The following is an 18,835-nucleotide window of genomic DNA, read 5'->3' as shown; positions in this document are numbered from 1 at the left end:
CCACCTCTCTGCTATTGTCACATTTTTCTCTGCAGTGTACCTTGTATCCTCTACCCTTGGAGGCAATCTTCAGCTGTAATGAAGTCCGCTCTCAAATTTAGATTGTCTGTTAACCCTCAACCTGTGGGGGGCCTCCAGCTCTCAGATTATGTTGGTGACTCACCATGCCCAACTTCCCAGCACTGTTTTAGCAGGAAGTTTACAGTACTTGTTTCATTAACACCCTGCATGGAAGCAACCTTACCTCTGCATCCCTCTCATATTGACTCAGACCTTCACCTCCAGGATGACACCATTCCCTTCTGACCCTCCTTTGGAGCGAGTTCATCACCTGCTCTTTGTCCACTGTGATCACTTTATCTTTTTGCACTGTCACTGCTCTCCCCATGACCACATGGGAATGTCCTTCCTTTGAATGTCACTAGCTAGTAAACACCGGTCCCAAGGCAACCGTTAATTTTTCGTCCAGCGTTGAATTAGTCCATAGCCACCATACTGAGACCTCAGCTGAATGATTTCATTTTTGATACATGATATTGCATATTCAGAAATGACCAGCTGTGTTTTTAGAAACACTAATGCTATTCTGCTGCTACACACAGGTTTCTCAGACTGACATCTCTGTAAACCAAAGTCTTTTAATTTCTTCATATTAGAGGCTGGAGCTATTCTCCACTTTAAGTGCTCATCGCGGATCCCTGCCACTACCCACTCTTGGGTAATGTTAGCTCAAAAATGCAAAGGCATGAAAGACTCCCTGGCTCTGAGCTACCAATAAAGCTTAAATGGAATATGCTATTTTTATTAATAGGTGTCCTCTGCTCCTTTCCTCCCTTCCATCTTCCATCACACATAGCAGCCCATTACTGCAGCACTCACCTGAATCCCTTATTTGTCACCCAGACTCCCTACAGTACTATATAAACTCCTGAAGAAGCTGTCCTTCTCTATCACATTGCCTCAATCTGCACTTGCTGCATAAAATCTTTTGTTTTACATTTGCCTGCTTTACTCCTGCCCATTATGTCTGCAGTTTAACACCTTTTTGCCTGTATTCTCTAGTCTCCAACCAAAGAAAAAACACAAAAATCTTTCCTACCCAGGAGCTGTCAGCTTGTTTTGTTATCTGCCCGTCTTTGTCTTCTTCCACAAAATCAAAACTTTCAGGTGCATATTGCAGAGAAGACAGCACACACCAGTATGTACTGCTTTCTTCCTCAGCATGTCACAATAATCTCCCAGATGCTCCCCTTTCCAAATTATTTCTTTTTCAGACTTGCGGGTTTTCTGAATTCTGTGCTGACCTCTGCAACTCCATGTGATGCTCCATCTATTGTTGACTTCTATGTGCTTACTTACTAGAGGGGAAACTGAAAACATGACTTTAAGGTCTGGCTGGTGGATCTTCTCAACCCATGGCAGACCTTATTTTGTCATTCTGTAAAAATAAGGTCTGCCATGGATTGATCTCTGATTTTGATCTGCTGAAGCCTGCTCTGGCTTAGCTCCGGGGATGCTGACTGAGGGTGGATCTGTGAAGTGCTTCCTGTGCTGTCCTTCATCTCATGTGGGGCCATGTCAGCCCATAGAGAACCAAGGATGGGCAAAGCCAATCTCATGTGCATAGTCACCAGTTATGGCTTTTAGCACAGAGGGGTCCCCAGAGTATCTGTTCCACACCCCCTGCTCCACCATATGATGCAAAACAGTTCCCAGTATGAGCATCATGCTAGTCACCCTCCCTAAGGACAGCCACAGCAGATGAGCTCTCCAGAAGAGAACATAACCCACAGGTTTGAGTTGAGTACACGTGGACCTATTTTAATGGGAGTCAGCCCCTGATATCTCAGCATAACCAAAACTCTGCATTCAGATACAGACTGGACTGAAGATGTGTCTGGGTTTATAGGTACATAATTGTCTCTCTGTTTCTGTCTCCATGTATGCAGATGATGCCAACAGCTGGACCTCCATTTCAAGTATATTTATATGTAAGTGTATACGTGCATGGCCAGTGAGGTGTATTAAAAACAGTTTATTTCAGAAATAGCATAATTTTTCCTGGCGAAGGAGAACAGCTTCTCTTATTTTCTGTGCCACTTGTATTTTTGGCTTAGAAAGGCAAAATGCCAAGGAGCGACAGCATGTTTACCTAAGAGCAGCTAAAAGAGCTGTGTAGCAATCAAGGTATTGAGTGGGTTGGGCTGAAAATAGATCAGCTTGGGAAGACTTTGATCAAAAACATTCAGCAGGGAACTGGATGGCTGTGAGCGACAGTAACAACCTCTTCGGGCATATATATACCCAACTTGCAGAAGCTAATTAGGTGCAATGCTTTAGTGCAGTGTGTCTGCGGTCTGCCTCACTGACTCTGTGCTGTAGCTACCCCAGTTGTAGGGACTAGATTTTCCTCTCCCATCCTTTGAGGCTGAACTTTCTAGGTCAACACGGAGGTGAAGAGACACGTGGAGGCTCTCCCTGCACAAACATTGAGCAAAGTGTATGGTCCTTCCTCCAGTCACTTCTGAACCTTACCATGAAATGGTAATTATAATGATACATTATCAGGAATGGGATCTTGTCACCTGGAAAAACCTATTTTGAAAAGGTGCTTGTGGCCTCCCTGGGACACTACTGAGTCCTTCACCTCAACCTTTCTGGGGCAATTATTTTTGTTTAACCCCTTGAAGCTCCCCTGAGTTCCCACTAAAACAGGCTCCAACCCTTTTCCAAGCTGATAAAGTTTTGCCTCCTCCTTTCTTGATGAGCAGACGTGCCCTGCCCTCTGCCAAGCCTAAGCTACCCATGCGATTACCAAAATATTTGCCTGCAGCTTCATGTATCTCACTTTATACAACACCTTGTGCCAGCTCTCCTTTCTGGGCATGTCTACATAGCTATTTTGGCCCAGGGTCTAGGTCTGGCATGTCTCTTGGCATCCTGACAGTCACGACAGATTACAGAAGAAAGTGTTCAAGCTCTTTCGGTGGCTCCAGGAAAGCTCTCACCCTGCGACAGGAGAGCACAAACACAGCCCAGGCTCTGGCTTTGAAGGTGTGGGGATACGACAGGTCTAGTCATGGGCCCTGGGCTCAGGTCCAGACAAAACGAACAACAGCGTCATGTCTTTGTAGCACTTTGGAAGAGTTTCTGGTCCTTAATTGCCTTATTTTGTAGAAAATGGCCTAGGTTACTGCACTATGAAGCTTTTTTGCTTGCACTTTTCCTCAAACATCAGGGAGAATTGGTCATGGGCTGGGAAAAATTTGCCCACCAGATACAGCACCGCAAAACCAAGGGCACTCCTCGGACTTCTGACTATGTAACTTCAGTTACAGACTTCAGTACCTACTATTATCCTGAAAACCATGATTACTTCAGGATTTTGCATTTCCAGAGCTGCCAGATCCCTAGTTCTGTACACCATCAGTGGGAAGAAATAAAAGCACCATATAAGGTTTGTTTGAACAGGGTCCTGCAGTTCCCCACCAGCTGCAGAGCATGCCAGGTCCATTGCTGTTCTGGATGATATTGCTCACAATGTCCCTCCAGCCCCGCGCATGTTTAGGGCTTTATCATACTCCATAGTAAGTGGTTTGAATGTGGTCGAAGTGATTACCTGAGGTTTTCCAGCCTCCTACATTACATCTGGCACAACCAAGCTGAGGGTGTCAGGGTTGCTGTCTCCAAGTCTCCTCCTCCATGTCATACCAATGGCCAGGGTAGTATTTTAGCACTCTGTAAGAGGCTTAGAACCCAAATTACTATTTGAACATAATGATACCACCCATGCAATTCTCCTTGCAGATCTTGAAAATTGCAATCCACATCAGTCCTTTCTTAGATCAACTAATAGCACAAACCTCACTGATTCCCATGTGTTCTGCGGCGGGCTCTAAAAAGTTTGTGGGAAAAAAAAAAAAACAACAAACAATTGTTGGCACATTTTGGTATAGAAAGAGGAAATCAGAGTGAAAAATTATAAAAGGCAGACCTTTGCAGTGCCACTATTTTCATCCTGGGTTCATAATGCTTTGCTGGTTTCCTGCCCTCTGGTAAAGCTGAATAGACTTCCAAATACAAAAGGTATGAGGACCAGCAGCTTGTTGGATGATTTCTCATCAGAGAAACCTGTGGATGGCAGCAAGTCCATGACATCTCCTAAGTGAGATCCAGAGGGGCTGGATCCTCAGCCTTGGGAAGCAGCGGGCTGCAATTTCATAGAAAACAAGACAGCAATGAAATATGTGACCTTCCAGTGCCATTCTGAAGGCCTTTCCTGCCTGATGGAGAAGGCAGTAATGGGATTTTTCTGTCCAGCAGTGACTATGGGCAGGGCTGTGTTTTCCCCCTCTCATTCTTTAGTCAGAAAGGAATGTGAAAGGAAATTTCAAGCTTGGTATGAACACCAAGCATAAGTTTTAGCTTATGCCTGAATATTTTAGGGTACTGTCTTTTAGGATGCTTGTTATACTGCTGTATCATGGCCCATGATACAAACCTGGCCTTTGGTTTGAGACCTACTGGTTTACAGGAGAAGATTTCAGAAACTGAGGTAGATGGTCAGGAGGCAGGGCATTACTCCTGCATGAACCTGGTTAGTTACTGTGGATCAGATGATACTCCTCAATTCTTAAATTAGGTAATTTGACCTTAAATCTAAGCCCATAGATGCAACAATAGAAAGAGCAATTCCAGGAGTAGGCTATACATTCTGTAGCTGTGCACAGAATTACAGCAAAATAATAACGCAGGTACATGTTTTATTACCCTGTGGTTCCTGTGACTTTTGGGTGCTCAGAAGAAGGCTTCTTTTCTTTCTTTTGTTTTGTTATTTTTTTATTTTTTAATCCTAACATTGGTGTTCCCCTACTTACTAATTTCATGGGTTTCAGCTTTAAAATGGAGAAAATTAATGGAACTGGAAACACATCACTGCTGCCTCAGTGTTAAAGACACCTGACAACATCCCAGCCCTTGTCTGTTTACAGCACCTAACAGTTTCTGTCTCTTCAGATGGGCTGCTGGGACTGACCACTATTATGGGCAAAAGTACCATACACAGCTCATCAACTACAAAAAACAGATACAGATGACTGGCTGTAGAGATGCTTTATCTCAGCATGTGATGGGGACACTGAAGCAGTCCATCGCCAGGGGCTCAGGGCTTGATTCTGGTCATAGCCAAGATTCCCAAAGATACCCAGTGACTGCTATCCCTAACAATGTCATGCAATTAAAAATCCCAGGTGCCAAATAATCCCTGTATAAGCAAGCAGACACCAGCCCATCAGCCAAGTCCTTACTTGTTTGCATTCTATGCACATTTAGAAGCAGGCAAAAAATAAAATACCATGACCTCTTAAAGACCACTTGTATTTTGTATCACCTCAACCTCATGTCACATTCACTCATCTGTGAACTGGAGAAAATTATCTGCAGAGCTACCAAAGCTCAAAGAATAACTCTAGTCAAGGGCTCTTTATTCCCTGTGCTTTCCAGGCAGGGTTTATGTAGTTGACAGAGATACCATGTTATTTTCTAGGAAAGAATTTCAGGGAGGAAAACTGGTGGTTACCCAAAGCAGTTTTGTGTCCTGCCGCTAGAACCCAGGCAGAATACCTGGGTCCCTATGCAAAAAAGTACTTAGCCAGAGAGGAAGTCACCATATCTTGGTGACCCTCCCAAGGTTTGCTCTTAGTGTAGCTGTTGGTGGGCTCATGAGCTGCTTCACAACCAGACCCTGACCCCAGCACATCGGGCTTCTTGTGCATTTCTGTTTTCATTTAGAGCAGCTTGTCTGTCCAGGCAAGAGCACAGCTAGATACCAAGCCAAGCTGCAGGTACCAAGGGGACAGGAAAAAGCAGCTGTGGGCAATCAGCAAGCATTCAACCTAGACCATCTGCTGCTGTTGGATTAATCTCTAACCTGTGCTCTCAGCTGGCCAAGGGGAACTTGTTAGGCTGAATTTATGTTTGTAGCTTCAAGTTACAGCCTGGCACAGTAAAATAAACCAGCACAGACTCTGAGTTAACTTAAAAAGCTGGGCTGTAGGTTAGAGATGGAGAAGAACTGGAGGAGCTGAATGAAACCATCACTGTGGGAGGAGGAGATAACACTGCTACAGCTTGGGCACAGCCAGGGCACCTCCTAAGGAAAGGATGGAGATCCCCAAGGTGAAGGGGTGCTTGAAAAGAAGCTTGAACCAATGAGCAAAAGCGCTCTCCTGCTTGGGATCAAACACTGTGTGCTCTGAACAAGCAAATTTGAACCATTGTTTCTCTTGTTACCATTGTTTGTCTTGTTTTGCCTTGCAAACCATCCTCTGCCAGAGGAGTAATAATTCTGAAAACTTGGAAGTATGGCAGAGAAATGAGGAGATTTAATTTGTATTTTTTTTCCCGAATTTCCTTAAAAAAAAAAATAAATCAGACGTTTTCATTGCCACACAAAGGTAAGGACAGAAAGAGAGGAGAAATGTCTGGAGAAAAACTTTCTCCTAGCTTTCTTGAATGCTGGAGCAGGAGCAGACAGATGAAAAGCACTAGTAAGAAGAAGTAAATTTGAGGAGTGGATGTGAAGGCTGACAGAGCTCATCTGATTCCTCTGCAAACCGAACTGGCAGTCTCACATGATGGTTTCAGGTAGCATCTGACAGAGCCTTCCAACTCATCAGCGTGTGGGTTTTGGGTGTGTTTGAGTTAAGTTGCCAGTCATTTGAAGTCTCCTTTTACATACATGGAGGAGAGCTGGGCTGGTCAGACCGAGCGTTACAAAGCCTCTTTCTAGGAAAGAAGCTTTGCGCAACAGAAGGGAAAATAGGTCGTTGTCAGGGTTTAGGGCATCTGCAAAAGACAGTAAACAAGTGGTGTGATGTGGCTGGGTGAGATGGGAGGTCAGCTCCGTGCAGAGCAGGATCTGCCCCCTGCTCAAGAGAAGGCTGTACTTGCAGGGGGGTTTGGCTGGGAAGAAAGTCAGCTTTGTGCTTATGGCAGTGGGACTCGCATCACTACTCTGCCCTGATTCTCCATGTGACCATTTAATCATTTAATCCCTGTGCCCTGTTGGGGTACAAGGAGGCATCAAGTGCCCTGTGAAACCCAAGGCTTTGGGTGACAAGTTGTGTAGGGCACTGGGCATGATGCACTCAGAGCATACAGGGCTGTTGGCTTCAGTGGAGCTCCTGATAAGCGTGGAAGTCTAATGGGGATGGGAGGCCAGTGGAACAATTGCACCAGCCATGGTCATGGCAAGCCCAGAGCAGAGCCTGCCTCACGGAGACTGAGATGCAGAAACAAACATGAGGCAAAAAATAACAACCACCAACCGATTGCAAAAGCACCACAAGTCCTTAAAAAACGCCCTCAGGCATTCACCAAGCAAAATCCCAGGGGAGCTCTGTTGCCTCCCTGGATGATACTGAACCACATCAAGTTACCCTGCCACCACCCCCCTGCCTAGGGCACAGGGCTGGGAGAGGGGAGGCTGCGGCACACACCCGTGCATCGCCTGATATAAGAAGCAATGGACGGCTCTGTCCTCCCAGCACGGGCTGCGGTTTCACCCGTGCCGGGAGGGTACAGGCTGTGCTGGAGCAGGGCTGCGGCACCCGGGGGGCTGCGCGGGGGCTCTGGAGCACATCTGCCAGCCGCCTGGCCCCCACCGCCAGCCCACCAGTACATCTTGTTTGTGTTTTTCTGCGGAGAACACTCCCAGCGGGTTATGTCAGAGGTGAGGAATGCAGGGCCACCCTGTGTCATGAGATCAGACTTACATTTTTAGGCTGAACGCTTACCGTATTTGCTGGGAAGCAGCACGCAGGCGGCACACGGGGCCCCGGAGGGGTGGGAGATACCCCTTTGCCTCCATCCCTCTTTTCCAACCCTCGCTCCAGCAGAGCCGGGTGGAGCGGATGGGGCCAGTCTGCTGGAACAAGCTCTCCCTCTGTTCCTTGCAAGGAGCAAGAAAGGAAACGCAGTGAATTAACGCAAATGAAAAGGCAGCAGTGAAATGCGGCCAGGCGCCATGCCAAGCGCTCAGAAAACACTCGCAGAGAGACGTGGTGGCGGGCTGCTTTTTTGCCGCCACTGAAGACATCGGCACCCTGGATTGCCCCACTGGGGAAACTCACCCAAGCAGCAGTACCTACAAAATAGCACCTTCCCAGGGGCTGAAAGCATAAAGAGAGACACAAGCCCATCCAGGACCATCAGGGAAGCTGGGAAACTGGGCCGGAGAGCTGGGCCAGAGGCTCTTGACATGAAAGACATTTGCAGGGTCTAACCCAAAGCACCAAGCAAATCAGTGACTTGCCCCCAGTTTTGTTGCTGGGAGCCAACCTTTACATGCAAGCTTTCTAAAATTTCTTGACTGCTTTGTAGGAGTCCTTCTGCTCATGGAAAGCTAATGCAAAACCACTCTGCTGATGCCTTCTATGGTCACTGCAATGCCTGTTCCCTGATTTTCCCACTTAAGATTTGGAGGGTCCTTTGCAGCTCTGCTCCCCTCCTAGGGCAGAAAGAAGGGAACCACTTTGATCCTGGTGCCACCACACAGAAAACCCACTGAAGGCAGGGTTGGATCTTGGCGCAGGAAAAGGCTCCCCTTCTTTGTTCTGGCAAGGATTTTGTTTTCCTTTTTTTTTTTTCCTTTTCCTGAAATAGCTACAGTAGTTGGTATCCTGATGACTGAAAACCCAAAAAGAAAAGAAAAATGCTTCTACAGACCATGTCCAAACTAAACGCCACAGTTTGTTGCTTTTGGGGGATTTTTTTTGGTTCTGTTTTGCCTTACAGAGGGTTTTGACATGGTGGTGTTTTGTTCTGTGTCAGAAGGAAAACAAACCCTGGAATACCAAATTCTTTCACACAATGGACTTTCCTTTCTCTAAACATCCCCGTGAGATGGGCCTCTTGCAGCTCTCTCCTCTTCCCAGAACAAGAGAACAAGTACTAGGAAATCTGGAGAGATGAACAGCACACAGCTGGCTGCATCGGAGGAGTGCACACCAGCCCCATGTTACTCAACATCTCCACTGCTGGCTAGTCCTCACCTAGGCAGGCAGGTGAACTTCCAGCAAGCACTGATGGTCCCTGTGCTACTGGTAGTTTTCTGCTGTGCACCTCAGACTCCTTTTTGTGTCCCTGATGAGACATGATGGGATGATTTCAGGTCCTCATCCTTTATCCTGGACCTTCCATCATCTACTATGCCTGTTTCCCGTGTCACCACCATGTGCAGTTCCTGACTGCTTTGATCACTCTACCATAGTCCCAAAACCCTATTTGGGAAATACCCCCTTTTGTGGTAAGTGCTGGCTTTGAGGTTCTCTCTAGGCTTGTAGTCCTGTGGAGGCACCACAGGATATTCTGTGGAGATGAGAGAGGTGACCAGGAGGGACAGAAGAGACTAGCAGAGAGCAAGAGCTCCAGGGGGACCTTCAGACCTAGCATCCTTCCCTGGGCAAGAGGGTGGAGACACACAAAAGGTGAAGGTGATACATTGACAGGAAGGGGCTTGTTGCTGCCTTGTAAATGTGAGGTTGGAGAGGCTATTGGGTGGGATCCTTGAGAAAATGAGTCTTGTTTCATAGTTTAGGATGCTATCTTCTCTCTCCTTCTGCTCTCTTTGTCTGCCTTTCCTTTCATAAGGTTGTACTTTGGTAAGGTTTTCTGTTTTATTATTTGCAGTGGAGGAAGACAGTCTGAGACTGGGTTTCATTTTCCCTGGCATTGGAAGGGATGGAAAAGGAGGCTTGAGGCAGCATTTGGCAAGAGCCCTGGACACTGAACAAGGGCCAAACAAGACCTGGAGAAGGGGTTGCACGTCCACCTTGGCTGATCCATAAGATTTCTGCACTGTAAACAACATAAAGAAAGTATCTTGGCTTTCATGAGATGTTTCAGGTGCCCGGCATGCTTTAAGGAACAGAAATCATCATTACCAATGATTATCTATATTTAGGCTTGATAAAAGTTCAGTTCTTCTGCACTGAACTCGTTCACTTTTGTTACATTCTTTCGGTTTGGGGGAAATACACTGACACTGCTTAGCAACCTTTAATCATTTTGGCAGAGGACAGTAATCTGGGAAGACCAAAGTTTGTATCTGCAACCCTGCCCCAGATGGTTACTTGATCTCCCAAATAATAAGTTATTTGGCCTTGCCATTTGCTTCTAATCACCATTATTTTCCAAACTGCAATTGAGCATCCTGAAATGATAGGATCATAAAATAACTCAACTTGGAAGGGACCCATAAGTATCATTAAGTCCAACTCCCTGCTCCTTGCAGGACTACTATAAATGCATACTACTCAACACTAATGCTAATATTATTATTTGGTCTGTAGAGCAGCAGTGTCCCATGCTATCTCAGGCAGTTCCAGGAATATAAGGCAGCAATATCTTCATCTGACCCAAACAGGCAGCCACTGGTTTGACTCGGTGCTGCTCAGCAGTGGGATGTGCTCTCCCTTCCAAAGCAGACACTGTAGGTTCTTTATTTCCTAATTGTCACTTTTTCTATTGTCTGCTTCAATCAGAAACAAGGAGCATGGAAAGAACAGTGCTTCCCCTGTCAGGGATGAGGAAGTAAAGACAGAAAAAAAGACTAAAGGAAAAATGTGGTGCCTGACTCTAATCTCCCTTGAAGCAGTGTAAACAAGCAGGTTAAAACACCTAGGAGGTCTGGCCCTGATGCTGTCATCAGAAGAATGAGGAAAACCTATTTTAGACCAATTATGCTGCAGAATATACTTGTGATTTTCAAAGCACCTAAAGCCATCATCATCAAACAGCGCAGTAATTTGAGTTTTAGGGACAGAGTTAAACACTGGGGCCACAAGAATCAGATCTTTAACCCAGTATAAAATGATGCTGTCATGTTGTTTCTGAAGATTTTCTATTGTTTCAAAGATTTCCTACCATGAGATCTCTTGGTTGCTTTGCTAACCTCTCTGCTGGAACACCCTGCATCTAACCTAGACTCCCACAAGCCCTCCACCTATCTTTCTGCTTGCTGTACCCCAAATCTCCATTCTTCTCTGTCACTCTCTGCAAACTGGCTTGCATTTGCCATTTTCTGATGAAACCCAACGCTTCCTGACTCACTGCCGTATTTCCCCCACTTTTTGCAACCACCAGCCATGATAAAGCTCTCTGCTCATATTCAGGATGGGACTGGCCTTGCCTTTGCTCTTTCCTATGAAACTCACTGGAAGAGCATCCCACACATCTGGACTCTTCAGCAACTCAACTTATCCACACAAAGAAAAGTGAGGTAGAGCTGGTAAGTTTGAGCGAGAGGCTTAGGTCAGCCCCTGTGGGGCAATAGGACAGGACCTGCACGGAGACCTTGTTCCTTGATGTTCTCCAGGTTCCCATTAGGAGCCAAGCAGTTACCTGGCTTGTGTGGACTGAGCTAGCTGTCCCTCCTGGATACCCCTCCACTGGTCACTGGTGCAGCTAGGAACATGGGGCTTCTGCTCCACCTCTACCCGTGTCCTCCACCATACAGTCATGGCTGATCTGTCTGAAGGCCAAGGACGCTGGGAGATATGCTAGCGTAAGTGGGTGCCCTGTCCCTACCACAGAGAGATCTCTTGCGTACTATGTTAGGCTCGAGGTATTGCTCCAGAGTATGGCCAGGGATTCCCTGCAACATTGTTTTTTTTCAGAAGCATGGAGTATCGCACAGTCTCATGGGCAAGCAGGCTGTTATGTCTCTTGACACATCCTTCCTGGTTCCCACGGCGCAGTGAGAGAGCCACAGAAGTCCTTGGTGGTTTTGTTTCTCCTCAGCGATGGTTCATTCCTCCAGCCCTTCTTGCTCTTACATCCTGCAGGGCAAAACAGAAGAGATCACCGTACAGAAGCAATGATCAATATAATGGTCCATCTTCCTGTATGCTAACCAAGCGCACACTCCATTGCTGTCCATTGCAGGAAGAATGGGAAGACGTCCGGTTGATGCTCCAGGGTGCTAGTGTACTGCTGCAAAAGCCATTTCAGAAAGGGGTGTAGGAAGGGTTTCAGGCAGCAACAGCATGGTGATTTAATCAACTTCAGCAGGCTCTCTGCCAGGCATATCCTGTCCAGCTTGTGTTGAACTCACTGGCAACAAGGCAAGTCAGTGGCAGCCAACTCCAAATGACCAAGATTAGCCTCGTTTCAGTGCTCTGTAGCTGATTCATGTTTTGGTCTTCTGCCCCACCCAGTCTAGAGTGAGTTCAGCATGTCTTCCAGAGCTCCACTTTCCTGCTTTCAAGGCTCTTCCTCTGCTGGGGATCTTAACCACATTTGTGGCCCAACCCTCTGCCACCAGTCCTCTCTGTTCTCCTGGACTGGACACCATGCAAGGCAGGAGCCAGCAGCTTTATGGCTTTGATTCATCATCTAGGAAAAACACTGGCTGATCCTGCTGGCTATGCTTCCTCTTGCACCATCTGCCATTCATGATAGCCATCCCCAACACAAAGACTTGGTGTTTATCTCCACCATGGTGTCTCATGGGGAAAGGCCACTTCTGGGGTCACTGTTCCTATATGGCATCATTGAAGATAACACCTGGGAAGTGGAGCTGTGGAACTGGTGCTGTGCCATGCCCTGGCAATGCAATGGCATTCTGCCTCATTGCTTTTCAGAGGCTTTTGCTAAGGTAGTAAATTAGAGACATCAGCCTATCCTCAAAGCAATGCCCTCCACAAAACTCTTCACCATGCAAGAGCACCCACGTGTCCTGGTGTGCCAGCGAATATTTCCATGCTGGCTGCAATGGCTGGTGGCATGGACAGGCTGCCAGTTGCCAAGAACACTGCAGCACATGCTCTGGATTTGTCAAAAAAACCAAAAACAAAAAAAAAAAAAAACCAACCCCAAACCATGGACATGGGATCATGGGAACACATTCATAACCCACCAGTTTTGCACCACCAGACAATGCTCAAGTCTGGTCTCAGTGACTTACCTGTCTATGGTGTGAGCTAAAAATTAAAACCTGATGGTTTCCCACAGGACTCAGACTCCTGGATGATATAAGCCTTTGTTGGTCCCTTTCCTTAAATAACTACAGAGTGGAACTAGATGGGTTTTCTCTCCAACAGATGGGTTGCTAATAGGTGCTGTTGGAGGCTGAGGGACGGTAAATCAAAGAAGCTGCCCAGACATGGTATGTCCCTAGCTTGAAAGGAAAAAAGCAGGTGATATCCAGTTCTGCCACACTATTCAGATGCTCTAGCAATACAATAACACAACTATTTATTAAGCTTTCCTCTCTATTCTGGTTGTCAGGAAAATATTATTACCTTGTCTTAAAGTCAGGAGAGTGGAATGTGTCTTAAAGATGGGAGATGGGATATGTCCTTTGGGACAACAACAATGTGCTTGCATAGCACAGGTCTCAGAAGAAACAGGGTTGTGTCAGAAGGGCATTCTGTAAAATAACAGAAAACAAAAGCTTTTCTTTCTCCCTAAGCAAATAATTTATGTGTTTCCTTGTGGTTCACTTGTAAAGGCTTGCTCAACTCTAAGAGGATGTGGTCACACTCATTGGAAACTCCAGATGCTGCAATATATAAATACGAATCTGCATTAAACTCACATTTTTTATTACTTAAATCTCATGTGCTTTCACTCCATTTTTCTTGCAGGGGGATGGCAGGCTGCTACAGTTTCCATGTCCTTTGGAGAGCATTTGCCCAATACCTCTAATATCTCCTCCTCGAATTCTTCGAGAGGATCCAGTCTTTTGTTGCTTACTGATGTCACTGTAGCCTAGGAGAGGAATCAACAGTCATGAATTATGGACTATGCTGTTAGGACATTTCACTCTGATTTTAGTGTGAACAAACTCCAGATAGCTACTGCCAGCGTCCTCATTTTGTGCACAGAAAAGCAACTGTGAACACTACCTTCAAAACAAAACAAGGAAAAAAAAGAAGTGGTGGTGGTGTCAGAGTCTTGCTTTCTCCTTGAACAGCGAAACTCTGATTCCAAGCAAAAGCAAACTGAACCCACTGCATTTTGAAGTGACTTTGAAAGATGATGTACAGTGCGATGGTACAACAGTGAGGGGAAGGCTTCCCTAAGCACACAGCCACTCTAGGGCATGATTAGAGGAGTAGCTCAAACTTTTCCATCTGAATGCTCCATTTATTTATTATAAACCCCCATCATTTCTAATCATAACTTACTGCTTGCTGAAAGCCCCACAGTAATGTTGTTGTCATCTGTAAGCAGTGTAGGATGTGGTTAGTTATTTGACAGACTCATGAGGGCTACATTCAGATCTACCCATGTGCACAAAGCACCGCAATTTGGAAAGTCTGGACAGTCTTTGGCAAGGTACTCTTCGTACACCCAAACTACACCACCACACACACTCCTTAAGATAGCCAAGACATGTGAATGCACTTTTGCCTACTCTTAGAGTTTATAGCTCTCAGAGTTGGTTAAAAAAAAATGAATTAGGCAAGTACAATGACATTGGATCTAAAGGATGTCTCAGCTTGGGTTTTGGAGATTTAGCTCATGATTTTTAACTCCTTTACTTCACAGGGGCAAAGAACTGCTTTGCTGTCTAACGAACCCCATGGTTTCCAGCTAAGCATTTGACCTAGAGAGTCAAGCCCATTACTGTCTGACTCCCAAGGTAAAATCAACAACCTCAACAACAAAAAGCCTTGGAAACACAGTCTGACTCAGTTGACCCCTAAAATGCCACAATGGCACAACTGGATATAGAGTGGTATTTTTACCACCTGGGAGGAAGGAACACATGGACCTTCTTTGGATATGAAAAAACACACTGCTTAGAATTTCTAGCAGATGGATCCTAAAGTGACTTGGAGCTTATCTTCAAATCTGGGGGTTCCATGCTGCCCTGTGAGGAGCTTCTCTACGGGACCAGGTTGAGTCCACTCACAGAGCAGTGGGCTTGCATTGCCACGGGAGAGTCCCTGTGAGGAGCAAGACAGAAAAGCTGGGTGCTCATCCCAGCTGTCATCAAGAAATTAATTTCTGATTGACAAGCTGAGGGGCTTTCTTCATGATGGGTATGTTACCATAAAGATAAAGAAGTCATCAAGAAACTAAAAGCAGAGAAGGAACAAAATTAATATTTAAGGAAAAATGTAATTGCAGCATCTGGCAAAATACTTCCTTTTTAAATCCTTCTGTTGGTTAATGGTTACTCACCACCTGAATTATGCTGGTGATTGTGACTCCTCTCAGGATCTACACATAAAGCGCTGCTTACTGTATGTATGATGACCTGGATGAACAACTAGTCTTAGAAGAAGTATCCAGTTACTGGTGGCTTTGATGAGACCTATAGGAAAGCCACTCGTGGTGGTGAGAAGCACTTCAGATACCTGCTGGGTCACGTTTTATATGTAGTCATAAAAAATCAAATGGTCATTTAGCATGCAATCAGCAGATGTAGTAACGCTTTTTTAAACCTGAACCATAATAGGTCAAGACCAGTTACTCATCTCTAGCTCTCACAGTCACAGGTCCACTTTAACACATGGGGATTCTCTTATCCTGTGCCAACACCATGCCACCTGGAAATCCCTATTCCCCCCTGGCTTGAGGCACTGATTGTTGTTCAACATCCTGTCCTATCAGAGACTGGATGGAAAATCCTGATTTCCTTTAAAAGCTCAGAAGGGTGGATTCACAGATGCAGTTGTCTCTCAGTTCACAAAACAGTAGGAGTGAGGACTGCTGGGACTCAAGCTTTCCATATAGGCATTGGCCTAGGTGGGTTGAGCACTGGATCCGGCATTGCATCACCCATCTGGGGCCCTGTGCTTATTTGTGGGCTTGTCTTCCCTTGGAGGCAAAGAGAATACAAAGACAAATCCTCTCCCATGCCATGTTGAAGGCTCAAGTCACAAAGCAGGAGGGTAACACTGAAATAAGTCTCCGTAACATGCAAGATCTTGGTCTTCTTCACCAAACCACAAGGCAGAACCCTGTCTCTCACATTGGCCACCATGGAGCTAGCAAATATTAAATAAAACTGCTGTCTCCACCAAGCTGGGCCATATTCATCTTGGCAGCTCCAAGCTCCCATCTCTTTCTGCTCCTACAAAATGCCACATCCTCTCCAGGGAAAGTTTTCAAGTCAAGGTGCCCTTTCAGACCTGAGCTTCAAGGCTAGGAACAAGCCTCCTGGGATCAGATGTAGAGACAGAAGAAAATGAGTAAGGAGGCATGAGGTGTTCAACCTGGTAACAGTAATTTTGTCTCATATATATGCACTGGTGCTGTCAGAAGTCGGATATAATAGCATCACCTGAGGTGCCACCATTTTCTGAGTGCTGCACCATGAGCGCAGTTACTGCCCTGTTGAAGGACGTTATTAATCTTTACCACGTGATTGCCTTGAGTGCCAGAGCAGTGAAATGCTTGTCCTGCAGCCCCCTGTGATCAAATCAGCAGCACACAGATTGGAAGTCCAAAGAAATGGCTCCTCGGAGCACAACCCACATGCACCCACTTGAAGGACAGAGGCTCCTCTTCAGGAATGTCACAGCTGCTTCAGTTTGGGAACCTTGAAGTCAAAAGCTCCTCTGCGGCACACACTTGAAGGGGCACTTCATCTTCTCTGGCTGAAGGAATTCATATTAACTAAAGCATTTCAATTAAAAGTCAAGACTGAATCACTGCAAAGTGCCAGAGACAAGAGTCGTTAATACTAGAATGCAAGTTTTAAATAATTTTTTATATGCTCTACAAGGCATCCATAAAAGGCCATTAATCAATATGCATTTCAGTTCCTTGCATTAGGGTTTACAGAATTTAAATTCACAGAAGTGGAAGGGTAGGGAAACCAACCTGAATTTCTATCAGAGCTCTTGCACAGCCAAAACTGGGAGACTACCTGGATCCAAGCTGTTGGGTTCATGTGACCAAATGGATCAGACTGTTTTTGGTGGCCTGTGCCAAAATGAACTTGTGGTCCCAGTCCCTGCAGAATGGGTGTTGGGGCACATCATTGACATGGAGGCAAGTTTTTGAGTCCTTGCTGGTGAGAACAGCTGTGATTTTGGTTGGCCATCTCAGCCAGCATCAAATAGTCACAGGCACTACTGGCAATTTAAGCATTACCTTGTCATGCCCTGGTGAGAAGAGCAGGCAGGATGAGGATGGGCTGGCCCATAGACATTAGCTCTCAGAGCTGCAGGTGTTCAGTTCTTGGGGACACCAGATCTTCAGGTGCAGCATTCACATGCCCTCACCAGAGATTTGATAACTCTCTCCCTGCATAGGTATGAGGCTAGTTTTGTGGCAGATGCATAGCAAAAGAAGGTGATGCTCCTGCCTCCTGCTGCTAGTGTCGAGAAAAGGAGACGCATCATAGAATCATAGAATGGTTTCGGTTGGAAAGGACCTCAAGATCATCTAGTTCCAACCCCCTTGCCATGGTGGCATCATCTCATAGCAGGAGCATAGAGAGGCATGAGCTTGCCCAAGGCAGGAAGGGACATATAGACTCATCCAAGAAGTCACTTGTGGGAGTGCAGGGGGCTAGGGTCTGAAGCTAAGTGTGTGCTTAAGCATGTGTCTGGATCAGGGCCAGAGGTGCAAAAAAGAAATTTCCAGCAAGGAGAAAACTCTAGGAAGAACCAAACCCTTGAGGAAGCTAAGGGTGAGGTTTGCGCTTCCTATTTCAGTCTAAAAAAAGCCCTGTCCCAGGAGGGGGTGAGTTTCAGAAACATCCAATGTGTCTGTGTCCGCCCCCCAATCAGGTAGCTTGATCCTTTGTATCCAGAATAGGGGTGAGAAAACAAAGCACATGGAAGCCCCACAATGCAGATGCAACCTCAGAGCATCCTTCCCTGTAGTCAGCAGAGCAGCATCACAGAATCATAGGATCAGCTAGGTTGGAAAAGACCTCTAAGACTGAGTCCAATCATTACCCCAGTGCTGCCAAGCCCACCACTAAACCATGTCACTAGGGGCAAACTGATATTCCCTCAACATCTCCCCTCAGGACTGCCACTCATGATCTCCACTCACAGTCACTCCTCATCTACCTGCCATAGAAGCCTCCTTTGTATAGCTGCCACCCCTACCCCTCACAGCCACCCCTCATCTCCCCTCAATATCTCCCCTCAAGGTCTCCCATCATGGCCACCAGTCACAGTCCATGGCTGCCCCTGCTCTCCTTTCATGAGCTCCCCTCACACAACTCATGATCACCCCTGCTCTCCTCTCACAACGTCTCCTCATGATTTACTCTCACCCCTCATGGCCACCCTCCTCTCCCTTCACAATGTCTCCTCATGATTTACCCTCATCTCTCATGGTCATCCTCCTCTCCCCTCACCAAATTACTTCAACCTCTCATGGATTCTTCTCCCCGCTCACGACTGCCTCCATGAACTCCCCTAACGACTGCCCCCAAGGAGCTCACCTCATGACTGCCCCCATAAACTCACCTCATGAACTCCCCTCATGAATGCCCCTCTTGAACTGCCCTCACGAATGGCCCCATGAACTCCCCTCATGACTGCCCCATGAACTCATTCATAACTGCCCCCATGAACTCACAACTGCCCCTCATGAACTCCCCTCACAACTGCCCCTCTTAAACTACATACATGACTGCCCCTCTTGAACTCCCCTCACGACTGCCACTCATGAACTCCCCTCTCGACTGCCCCTCTTGAAATCATGACTGCCCCGCCTGAACTACATTCACGACTGCCACTCAGGATCTCCCCTCATTAAGGCCCCTCATGAACTCCCCTATCGACTGCCACTCATCAACTCCCCTCACGACTGCCCCTATGAGCTCACATCAAGAGTGCCCCTCTTGAACTCC

At 46.4% G+C, this 18,835-nt stretch overlaps 2 long non-coding RNA genes across 3 annotated transcripts; both read right to left on the bottom strand.

Annotated features, from left to right (window-relative positions):
• Positions 1-1,794: 1,794 nt before the first annotated feature.
• On the bottom strand, positions 1,795-9,338 carry LOC133280031 (uncharacterized). Of its 2 annotated transcripts, XR_009747041.1 has the most exons (3): positions 8,347-9,338; positions 7,797-7,951; positions 1,795-3,748 (listed from the first exon to the last, which is right to left on the bottom strand). It is a non-coding gene; the product is annotated as an uncharacterized LOC133280031 (long non-coding RNA). The 2 variants fall into 2 exon arrangements; XR_009747040.1 differs by having other exon boundaries at positions 7,797-9,338.
• A 4,248-nt stretch (positions 9,339-13,586) lies between these two features.
• On the bottom strand, positions 13,587-18,276 carry LOC133280032 (uncharacterized). Its single transcript, XR_009747042.1, has 2 exons — positions 17,116-18,276; positions 13,587-13,773 (listed from the first exon to the last, which is right to left on the bottom strand). It is a non-coding gene; the product is annotated as an uncharacterized LOC133280032 (long non-coding RNA).
• Positions 18,277-18,835: the final 559 nt, after the last annotated feature.

The sequence above is a fragment of the Pezoporus flaviventris genome, unplaced genomic scaffold, assembly GCF_033815535.1.
Source record: "Pezoporus flaviventris isolate CSIRO_AGI_PZ_B2104156 unplaced genomic scaffold, CSIRO_AGI_Pfla_v1 ptg000079l, whole genome shotgun sequence".
Classification (NCBI taxonomy): Eukaryota; Metazoa; Chordata; class Aves; order Psittaciformes; family Psittacidae; genus Pezoporus; species Pezoporus flaviventris.
The sequence above is the reverse complement of the archived record's forward strand: the minus strand, read 5'-3'. Positions and strand labels throughout refer to the sequence as shown.